The sequence below is a fragment of the Vipera berus genome (genome assembly GCF_964194415.1).
Source record: "Vipera berus genome assembly, chromosome: Z".
In the NCBI taxonomy this organism is placed as follows: domain Eukaryota; kingdom Metazoa; phylum Chordata; class Lepidosauria; order Squamata; family Viperidae; genus Vipera; species Vipera berus.
The window spans coordinates 59,402,422-59,414,492 of NC_138205.1; the positions used below are offsets into that span (position 1 = coordinate 59,402,422).

At 43.4% G+C, this 12,071-nt stretch overlaps 1 protein-coding gene across 1 annotated transcript in view; it reads left to right on the forward strand.

Moving 5' to 3' along the window:
• Window positions 1-12,071, forward strand: part of INVS (inversin) — a gene marked incomplete at its 5' end in the record, with an annotated part of 338,003 nt that overhangs the window by 226,410 nt on the left and 99,522 nt on the right.

Sequence of the window (12,071 nt, forward strand, 5' to 3'; positions counted from 1 at the left end):
GCTCCACACACCCACGGCGGGGAGTGCCAAACGGAAGACCAGCCGCAGGAGATGATGATCGGTCCATGACAGGGGCATAACAATTGGGGAGCCCCCACCAAGATCATCTAACCACCATCCAGATAAGAAAACCAAGTCAAGGGTGTGGCCTCCCACATGAGTCGGTCCATGAATTACTTGCGTCAGGTCCATGGCCGTCATGGAAGCCATGAACTCCCGAGCTAACTCAGATGATCCTCCCAGGGATGGTAGATTGAAGTCACCCAAAACTATAAGTTTGGGGAACTCAATCACCAACCCCGAGAGGATGTCGAGAAGCTCAGGCAGGGCTGCTGCTGCGCAACTAGGCGAAAGGTACACCAGCAGCAAGCCCAACTGTGCCCCAGGACCACATCTCAGGAGGAGAGACTCACACCCGACTATCTGGAGAACGGTGGCCTCCCGCGGACACAATGTCTCCCTCATAACTACCGCCACTCCCCCACCCCTACCCTGAGCCCGAGGCTGGTGTAGCACCCAGAAACCTGGTGGGCAAAGATCGACCAGAGAAATATCACCCTCTGGGCCCAGCCAAGTCTCCGTGATGAAAGCCAGGTCCGCATGCTCACCCTCAACCAGATCCCGGACGAGATTAACAACGGACCTGGCGTTCAAGTACACCAGCCGGAGCTCAGGTGGTTGCACATCCTCGCTCCCGGGACCTTGGGGCAAAAGCAGAGGGTCAGAGCGCCTCACCGCTTGTAAATAGCAGAGATGCCCTCCCGGATGTCGATACGGCCCTCTGTTCGTCCACCTGCTGCCATTCCCTAACGTCGTGGGAATAGGTAATCCCACGACCCGCTCCAGAGCTCCGGAGGCAACCGACCCCCGCTCCCCCCCACGCAATCAATCCCGGACCTGGCCTGAACAGTTGATGGACTACCCCCCATTTCCAAACAACCACGAAAGATTCCCACCCCCCTCCCTAACCCCAGAAAAAATTTGACTAAAAAACTAACCAGGTGCTTCTTATTAAATTTGTACCGGAGGCCCCTGCCCCTGCCCAGCCATCTCTCAGGGTCCCAACAATCGGGCCCTTCATCAAGATTAGAGGTGGAAAGAAAGGCGGGTCGCACCCAGGAAGGGGGGGCACCCCTGAGGGCGAACAACTCCATGCTGGTGTAACAAAGGTGAGGCATAATTGTCCGAGCAAATCCAGGGGAAGGCAGTCCCATAATTAATTAGTTAGTCAGGAGGATCTAAAACAGAGGGTAAGTGGGTGTCCAGACCGTCAACCCAGCTTCACTGCCACTCAAGCTGGGTGAACCCCCAGAACAGGCCAACCACCATCCTCTCATGACGGTCGCAGCTCTGTTCCCGGGGGTGGTCTGGAACACACACTCTGGGTAGGGCATACCCCATAGAGCTCTCACCTCTAGGGGGCAGCAGATGTAAGTCTAAGCCACTCTCTCACCGTGGCTTATACCCAGGTCCCTCTGAATCCTTTGGGGGCATGGCATGCGAGGGAGTTAGGCAGATGTTCGTCCAAGGCAAAAAGCCTGATAGGCCATAAAGTAGTAAACTCCCGTCTGCTAATGGCCAGCCGCTCCAGACGCCGCCACAATTCCTCCGCCGCTCCACCATTCCAGGCGTTGTTCCCAGCCGCAACTCCATGGGCCCCCAAACATCCACTGGTTGGGGCCTTCCAGAGCGCGGCCTTCCAAAGTGTGGCTCCTCCGGGCCTTCTAGACTCTTCCAGGCCTTGCCGAGCTCCATCAGCACCAATAAGCTGCTAATAGGTGCCACACAGAGCGCAGATCTTCCGAGCTCCTCCGGTCCGACCAGACTCTGCTGGGCTTCACCGGGCTTCACCGGACTTCACCGGCTCACCCGAAGCCCCTCCGAGGGACGCCAAGGCTGCTGAGGACGCCGAGCCTCCCAGAGCAAACCGAGCAAACGAAGGACCGGAGCAAATGGAGGGCCACGCCACTGCCGGAACCGCTGCCACTGCCGAAGAAACGCCGCCACTGCAAACGCCGCCACCAAAAACGCCGCCGCCGCTGAAAATGGCCTGAGAACGGCCCAAAAACGCCAACACCGCCGAAAACGGGTCGAGAACAGCCCGAGAATGCCGCCGCCGAAAGCGGCCCGAAAGCGGCCCGAAGATGACGCCACCGCCGAAAACGGCCCAAGAACGGCCCGAAGACGACGACAACGACGAAAAACGTCCTGAGAACGGCCCAAAAACGCTGCAAATGGCGCCGCCGAGAACGGCAAACCGGTAAACGGGCAAATGGCAAACCGATAGCCGACAGCCTTGTTGCCTGCCTCGTTGCCTGCCGCTGCTAACCCCCAACACAGAGGGCACAAGGGCACCTCTGAGGGGCTCCTAGGGGACGTCTAACAGCTGGATCTCGCAGAGCTCAGCCTAGCACGTCCGCCATCTTGGGCATGCTCAGTAATCTCAGTAATGCCGCTTGGGGGGGCGAAATAATAATGGTTGAGGCTGCCAGATGTGCAAGAATCAGAACCTTGTATTTCCCTTGACACCCAAAGTGGTAAATGAGGCAGTAAAGAAGAATAACAGAGTTTGAAGGGACCTTGGAGGTCTTTCAGTTCCACCCCCTGCTCAAGAGGAGACTCTATAGCATTCCATACTAGTGGCTGTCCAGTCTCTTCTTAAAAGCCTCCAGTGATGGAGTGCCCACAACATCTGAGGGCAAGCCATTTCACTATTTAATTTTTCTCACTATTAGGAAAATTCTCCTTAGTTCTAAGTTGCTTTTCTCCTTGATTAGTTTCTATCCATTGTTTCTTATCTTGCCTTCTGGTTATTTGGAAAATATGTTGACACCTTCTTCTTTGTGATAGCCCCCACATATTGGAACACTACTATCAAGTCACCTCTAGTCCTTCTTTCACTAGTTTAGCCATATCCAATTCCTGCAACCATTCTTCATATGTTTTAGCCTCCAGTTGCTCTTTTCTGCACTCTTTCCAGAGTATCAACATTTTTTTTTATAATATGGTGACCAAAACTGGAGGCAGCATTCTAAGCATAGTCTTACTAAGGCTTTATAAAATGGTTTTTCACATTATCTTGATTCTATCCCTCTGTCAGTGCTACATAGATTTCATTGGCTTTTTTTGGTGGCTGCTACACACTACTAGAAGGGACGCGGTGGCTCAGTGGGTTAGGACGCTGAACTTGTCGATCGGAAGGTCAGCAGTTTGGCGGGTCGAATCCCGAATGCCGCGTAGCAGAGTGAGCGCCTGTTACTTGTCCCAGCTTCTGCCCACCTAGCAGTTCGAAAGCACGTAAAAATGCAAGTAGAAAAATAGGGACCATTACAGTGGGAAGGTAACAGCGTTCCGTGCGCCTTTGGCGTCTAGTCATGCCGGCCACATGACCACGGAAACGTCCTCGGACAAGCGCTGGCTCTTCGGCTTTGAAACGGAGATGAGCACCGGCCCCTAGAGTTGGAAACGACTAGCACGCATGTGCGAGGGAACCTTTACCTTTACCTTACACACTACTGGCTCATATTTAAGTGACTGTCTATTAGCATTCCAAGATCCCTGTCCCAATTATTGCTATTTAGCCACATTTCACCTAATCTGTACTTGTACACAGGGCTTTTTTTCTAAAAAAAAAAAAGGTGCCGGAACTCTCATCTTGTTATTTATTTATATAATTTTATTTATATATTTATTTATATAATTAAACAATTATATATTCAATTCTTAACATACATTTAATTTATTGTATTTAAGGCAAATGTTCGTAGATAATTCTAAACTTTTGTCCAATTCTCGTCTGGCAAATATTCTCGACTCCTTTCCTTGCTCTTAGTATCTATGGCCAAATGTCGTCCTCTGAGTAACCACAGATCAACGTACTTTGAAGGATTGAAAAGTCTCGGAGGTGGTCCGACAAATTTGATGAACAAAAGTGCTGAAATTGTCTTAGTCTTTAACGAAGCTCTTGTTGAGGTGGCAATTAGATTCATCTGTGAAAATCCACATTCACATTCACTTGAAGAAATAGCAATGGTATTCAGAGTCCGTATCAAATGCAACAGTTTTTCTGGATATGTCTTTTCGAGAATGTATTCACGGAATCCAGGAATCATTTCTCTTTCATTTAGTTGCAGTCTGATTGATAAGTTTCTAATTTCCACTTCTCCAAATGTCAGTTGAGTATTAACATCTTCAGGCCAATGTTTTTTTTTATTGAAAAGTTTTAGAATACATTTTTGAATACAACCCCCCTCCCCCTCCCTTCCCCCCAACCCTCCCCTCCCCTCCCCTCCCCCCTCCCCGACTTCCCAGAGCTAAATACAGGGTATAAAAATACAAACAAACATAATCTAAAATATGCAAACAACAATAAAATGTTAAATTCTGTCGCACTTTAACTCTTAGTAAAATAACTACAAGCTAATTATACATCATATAAATCCGCTACTTATTCAAATGCTAAGTGAAACTTTTTAGTCCCATATTTATTTTGAATATAATCAATCCATCTCTTCCACTCCACAGTGTATCTCTGTTGCGATTGATCTTTCAAATACGCTGAAATCTTTGCCATCTCCGCCAAGTTAGAGACTTTTAAAGTCCATTCTTCTATAGTTGGCAGTTCTTCCTTCTTCCAATATTGCGCTACTAAAAGTCTCACTGCCGTAATTAAATTCAACATCAACTTAATATCTACAACAGTGATATCTGTGATAATACCCAATAAAAACAGTTGCGGAGAGAACTTTATCCTTTTCTTAAATATTTTTTGCATATTCCACCAAATTTTAATCCAAAAAGCTTTAACCTTTTTGCAAGTCCACCATATATGAAAATACGTTGCGTCCTCACAACCACACCTCCAACATTTGGGCTGACAGTTCGGATACATACTTGCTAATTTTTTTGGATCTAAATGCCACCTATAAAACATTTTATAAAAATTCTCTCTTAAATTTTGGGCCTGTGTAAATTTTACATTTCTAACCCAGATCTTTTCCCAGGTATCCATTGTAATGACTTCTTGAAAATTCTGAGCCCACTTTATCATACAATCTTTAACAAGTTCCGTCTCTGAATCAATTTCTATCAATGCAATATATATCCTTTTTATATGTGCTTGACCTTGATCTCTAATTTGCTTTACCAAATTTTCATCAATCATTGAAAAACCAGTTTTCTGGTCCTCTTTCCATCTAGCCTGTAATTGCCCATACTGAAACCAAGTTTGTACAATCTTTTATTTATTTATTTATTTATTTATTTATTTATTCGTTTTATATACCGCCCTTCTCCCGGAGGACTCAGGGCGGTGTACAGAGCAAAGTAAGTATACAATAAACCAACAATAAAACAAATAAAACCCCAGATCTACAAATAAAACCCCAAATCTATCAGGCCAGGCCGGCTTGCTGGAATAGATAGGTTTTTAAATCTCGCCGAAAGGTGCGAAGGTCAGGGGCCATCCGGATTTCGGCTGGTAAGCGGTTCCAGAGGATTGGCGCACCCACCGAGAATGCTCTCCCCCTGGGGGTCACCAGCCGGCATTCTCTGGCCGGTGGCACCCTGAGGAGGCCCTCTCTGTGGGAGCGCACAGGACGGAGGGGTGTTGACGCTGGCAGTAGGTGCTCCCGTAGGTAATCCAGACCCATGCCATGTAGGGCTTTGTATGTCATCACTAGCACCTTGAATTTCACCCGGAAGGCAACTGGAAGCCAGTGCAGCTCACGAAGCAGAGGTGTAATATGGGAGTATCGGGGAGCCCCCAAAAGCGTCCGTGCAGCTGCACTCTGTACCAGCTGAAGCTTTCGAGTGATTCTCAAGGGCAGCCCCATGTAAAGAGCGTTGCAGTAGTCAAGACGAGAGGTCACAAGTGAATGGGTGACTGTACGTAAGGCATCCAGGTCCAGATAGGGTCGTAGCTGGCGCACCAGACGAACCTGAGTGAAAGCCCCCCTAGTCACAGCTCCTATGTGATCTTCTAAGGAGAGCTGTGAATCTAGGAGGACACCCAGGTTGCGAGCCCTATCTACGGGGGGCAGTAACTCGCCCCCAATATTAAGGGATGGAATACTCTGAATATCCTGACATGCCGGTATGTACAGCCATTCAGTCTTGTCCGGGTTGAATTGAAGCCTGTTCCTCCCCATCCATTCCCGGACCGCTTCCAGGCAACAGGACATCACGTCAAGGGCATCACTGATGTGGTTTGGGGTCGAGATGAAAAGCTGGGTGTCATCAGCATACTGATGATAACCCACTCCAAAACCACGGATGATCTCACCTAGCGGCTTCATATAGATGTTAAACAGGAGGGGTGAGAGGACCGACCCCTGAGGAACTCCATAAATGAGAGGCCTCGGGGTCGATCTCTGGTCACCCGCCAACACCCACTGTGAACGTTCCAGAAGGTAGGAGGAGAACCACTGAAGAACAGTGCCTCCCACTCCCAATCTCCTGAGACGCCGAAGTAGGATACCATGGTCGATGGTATCAAAAGCCGCAGAGAGGTCTAATAGGACCAGGACAGAGGAATGACCCCTGTCCCGAGCCCGCCAGAGATCATTCATCAGAGCGACCAATGCCGTCTCCATGCTGTGTCCGGGCCTGAAACCCGATTGGTATGGGTATAGATAATCAGTATCTTCTAGGAACAGAGGAAGCTGATGCGCCACTACGCTCTCAACAACCTTCGCAAGAAAGCGAAGGTTGGAGACCGGGCGAAAGTTGTTTAAAACAGCTGGGTCCAGGGAAGGCTTTTTGAGGAGGGGTCTCACCACCGCTTCTTTCAAGGCTGCGGGGAAACTGCCCTCTTTCAATGAAGCAGTTACCACTGCATGGATCCAGCCTCGTGTCCCATCCCAAGCCGAATAAACCAGCCAGGAGGGGCACGGGTCCAATAAGGATGTAGTGGAGCTTAGCTTCCTCATGATCCTTTCTACCTCGTCCAGAGTCACAGGATCGAACTCTTCCCAGATAACATCAACAAGACTGTCCATGTTCTCATTGTCAGACTCTTCCCAGTTGGAATCCAGACTGGTCCGGATCCGAGCGATTTTGTCCAGCAGATGTTGGCTAAATTCCTCAGCACGACCCTGCAAGGGATCCTCCTTCACCTCTAGATTAAGGAGGGAGCGGGTCACCCTAAACAAGGCGGTCGGGCGATTATCTGCGGACGCGATAAGGGCAGCAAAGTAATTAGACCTTGCCCTCCTTAGCGCCGCGAGATAAGACCTCGTAAAGGACCTTAGTCGCAATCAGTCGGATTCGGATCGGCTGGATCTCCAACAGTAGAAAACCATGGAGCCCACTGGGATCTGCAACTTTTAAAATACTATATGACTTTAATTGCCATACATTCCTCTCAAAACTTAAAATTTCCTTATATGTAGTCACATCATGTTTAAATCCCACATTTATATTTTCTATTGCGTGTTTAGGTATTGCCCAAATAGGCATCTTATAATTTAACTTATGTCTATACTTTTTCCAGACTCGCAACAGAGCATACCTTAAAATATGTATCTTAAACACATTATCCACCTTCTTATCATACAATAAATATGGATGCCATCCAAATAACAAATCATAACCCTCAAGATTTAATAATCTCGCTTGTGTTAAATTAAACCAGTCACTTATCGCTGATAAAGCAGCAGCCTCATAATATAATTTAAAATTAGGCATTTTAAGACCACCTCTTTCACGCATATCTTGCATTATCTTAAATTTAACTTGTGGCTTTTTCCCTGCCCAGACAAATTTATTAACTCCTTTTTGCCATTCCTCCAAGTTTAAATCCTTTTTAAGTATAGGTATCATTTGAAATAAAAATAAAAATTTTGGCAAAACATTCATTTTCACTGCTGCAATTCTTCCCAATAAAGATAATTGTAATTTTTTCCAACTATCTAATTCTTTTTGTACTTTCCCCCATAACTTTTCATAATTATTTTTATATAACTTCACATTTGAGGCTGACAAATATATCCCCAAATATTTAACCCTTTTGACTATTTCAAATCCCGTTAGTTCTTCTAAAACAGCCTTTTGTGATACTGTCATATTTTTAGACAGTATTTTAGTTTTTTGTATATTAATCTTAAATCCAGAAACTCTCCCATATTGCATTATTATCTCCATCAATTCTACAACTGAATAATCAGGCTGAGTTAATGTAACAACCAGATCATCTGCAAACGCCCTCAATCTGTAATCCTGATCTCTTATTTGGATTCCCCTAATTTTATCCGAATTACGTATTTTAATCAGTAATATTTCCAATGTTAAAACAAATAATAGAGGTGACAACGGGCACCCCTGCCTTGTACCTTTTTCAATATTACATAGTTCAGTCAAACTGTTATTAACTATTATACGAGCTGTTTGCTTTTGATATATAGCCCTAATTGGTTGTAAAAATTTATCCCCAAATTCCATTTTCTCTAATACTTTCATCAAAAATTGCCAATCCAATTGATCAAAGGCTTTTTCAGCATCCAAAAAGATCAGCGCTGCAGGGATCTGATTGTTTCTTTCCAAAAATTCCAATAAATCTACAATATGTCTCACATTATTCTTCATTTTTCTACCACTTATAAATCCAGTTTGGTCACCATGAATTACTTGTTGTATTACCCTCATTAACCTATTAGCTAAAATTTTTGCAAATATCTTGTAGTCAGTATTCAAAAGTGATATTGGCCTATAATTTTTAACTTGGGTGACATCCTGATCTTCCTTCGGAATCAAAGAAATAAAAGCAGTCTTCCAAGATGGAGGTACCCCTTCTCCCATTTGAATTGTCTTAAATAGTTCCCTTAAAGGCTTCACCATTTCCAACTGCAAATTTTTATAATACACAGCAGTCAATCCATCAGTACCCGGCGCTTTACCCACTTTCAATTGTTTGATTGCTAAAAAAATTTCTTCATCAGTTATCAACTGATTCATCCCTTCCTTTTGTTCTTGCGTAAGCACGGGAATATTAGCTCTTGTCAAATAATCATCTATATCTGCATCTCTAATCTTATCTCTAGCATACAACGTAGAATAAAAATCAACAAAAGTCTTTTTAATAAGACTCTGCTGATACACTATTTTCCCCTTATGTTCTATTCTATCTATATTAGCAGCCCTTTGCTTCTTTCTTAACAAATAAGCTAACCATCTACCTGGTTTATTAGCATTACAAAAAGTATTATGTCTAGCATACCGCAAATTAGTTGCTACTTGATCTGCCATTAACTTGTCAAACTGACCCCTAAGTAAAGTAATTACCTCTTTGATCTTCCTGTCAGATGGATTCAAAATTAAAGCCTTTTCTTTTTCCTTAATTTCATCCTCTAACTCTTTCCTCCTAAATTTCATTTTACGTCTGTTTATTATTCAAATATATTAATACACCTCTCATATAAGCTTTACTTGCATCCCAAACCATCTCAATAGAAGTACCTTTATGCATATTAATTTTAAAAAATTCCTTCATCTGTTTTTTACACTCTTCCACATTTTCCTGATATCTAAACAAGTTTTCATTTAAACGCCAGGAGCGCCTATCTCTATTATCCTTATGAATCTCTAGCCAGACTGGACTATGATCAGACATAGTTCTTGGACAAATCTTTATCTTCTTAATCCTAAAAAGAAATCATTGGTAATTAATATAAAGTCAATCCTAGAAAAAGATTGATGTCTATCAGGAAAAAAAGTATAGTCCTTTTCTTGCAGATTTCTTCCTCTCCAGATATCTCACAGCTCCAAATCATCCTTCATCTCAAAAAAGGATTTAGGCAGTTTAGCATGACTTGGAGCACTTCTAAAAGAACTACTCTTGTCCATTTGTACATCCAAGACACCATTCCAGTCTCCCATGAAAATAAAAGATTTATAATCCAACTGAGTAATCTTGCTGTGTAGTAAACTATAAAAGTCTGCTTGTTGTTGATTAGGAGCATATAATCCAACCAAAAGCGTTTTTTTGCCTTCTGTTAACAAATCTATTATAACGTATCTTCCTTGTTTATCTGCTTCAATTAACTCCGCTGTCAAGGTATTCTTAACATAAACAACCACTCCATTCTTCTTATTCATTGCAAAGGCAATAAATTGTGTACCCAGTCTTGAGTTTAATAAGTACTTTTGGTCCGTGACTCTAATATGTGTTTCTTGTAAGCAAATAACATCAATCTTAAATTGTTTTAATATTTAATATCCCTATTATCTTTTTCTATCTCTAACCATACTGGACTATGATCAGATATAGTTCTTGGACAAATCTTGATCTTCTTGATCCTAGAAAAAAATCATTAGTAATTAATACAAAATCAATCCTAGAAAAAGATTGATGCCTGTCGGAGAAAAAAGTATAATCCTTTTCTTGCAGATTCCTTTCTCTCCAAATATCTCGCAATTCCAAGTCATCCTTCATCTCAAAAAAAGATTTAGGCAGTTTAGCATGACTTGGGGTGCTTTTAAAAGAGCCTTGGTGGAGCAGTGGGCTAATGCCTCCTTAAGTAACACCAGCTGCCTGCAATTAGTGCAGGTTCGCATCCCACCAGGCTCAAGGTTGACTCAGCCTTCCATCCTTCCGAGGTAGGTAAAATGAGGACCCAGATTGTTGGGGGCAATTAAGCTGACTTTGTAATAATGCCGCTTGGGGGTGTGTGTGAAAGCCCTAATAAGCAGGCATATACATAGAATGAAGGCTACTGCTAAGTTTGTAAGCCGCCCTGAGTCTTCGGAGAAGGGCGGGATATAAATGGAAATTAAAATAAAATTAAATTAAAAAAAAAACCTTGTCCACTTGTACATCCAAAACACCATTCCAGTCTCCCATAAAAATACAAGATTTATAATCCCACTGAATAATCTTGTTGTGTAATAAACTGTAAAAATCTCCTTGTTGTTGATTAGGAGCGTATAGTCCAACCAAAAGCGTTTTCTTGCCTTCTATTAACAATTCAATCATAACATATCTTCCTTGTTTATCTGCTTCAATTAAAGATGCTGTCAAGGTGTTCCTAACATAAATAACCACTCCATTTTTCTTGTCAGTCGCTGAAGCAATAAACTGTGTACCCAACCTCAAATTAACCAAGTACTTTTGATCCGACGCTCTGATATGTGTTTCCTGTAAACAAATAACATCGTTTTTAAATTGCTTTAAATATTGAAATACTTTTTTCCTCTTCTGTGATGAATTTAAACCATTAACATTCCAGGTTAGAAGTTTTGTCGCCATCTTTCGCGACCTGAAGCTTTTGGAGCGCCTCTTCCAAAATCACCTGCACTTTCTTGGGTCGCGCTCCTCCCACTGCTTCACTGTAAGTAAGTTTTGGAGGTGCCGTCACAACTCTCTGATGATCTTGCTCTTGTCTCATTCGTCTAGCTGCAGCACGTGTCATTCTTTGGTCTCTAGCCTCCTCCGGTACTGAAATTTGATCCACTCTTGTGCCTTTCTGAAATTCTCCATCTTTCAGCTGCGTAACACCTTCCGCACCTTGTGTACTCTCATTTTGTGGTTTATGCACTCCTTCACCATTCTTCTTGTTAGATTCCAGAAGTGGTATAGGGACAGCTTTTAAAACATTAACATAATAATCACGTGCCTGTAAAACAGTGAGAAGACGATGTCTCGTGCCTGCATACATCACCACCATGCCCACTGGAATCTCCCATCTGAACTGAATATCCCGTCTTCTTAATTCTTCTGCCAGAAAAGCAAACTCCTCCTTAGAATTCTTGGAGGGATCTCTTTTAAAATTAAAACTTCTTGTTCTGCAATTGCGAATTTGTTATTATAAAAAGCTTGCATAACCTCATTTCTAATTGCTCTCTTTGTGAAGTAAACCACCACATCTCTGGGTAGTTTCCTTTGTCTTGCAATCCACGAATTAACGTGAAATATTTTATCTATATCTTCCATAATTTCTTCTGCTGAACGCTCCAAAACACCTTCCAAAGCCTCTGAGACTGTTTTTTTCAAATTTTCCTTAGAATCCTCTTTTAAACCTCTAATTCTCACAGCGAATTCCATCTCTCTATACTGTACCAAGGTCAAATCGTGGTCA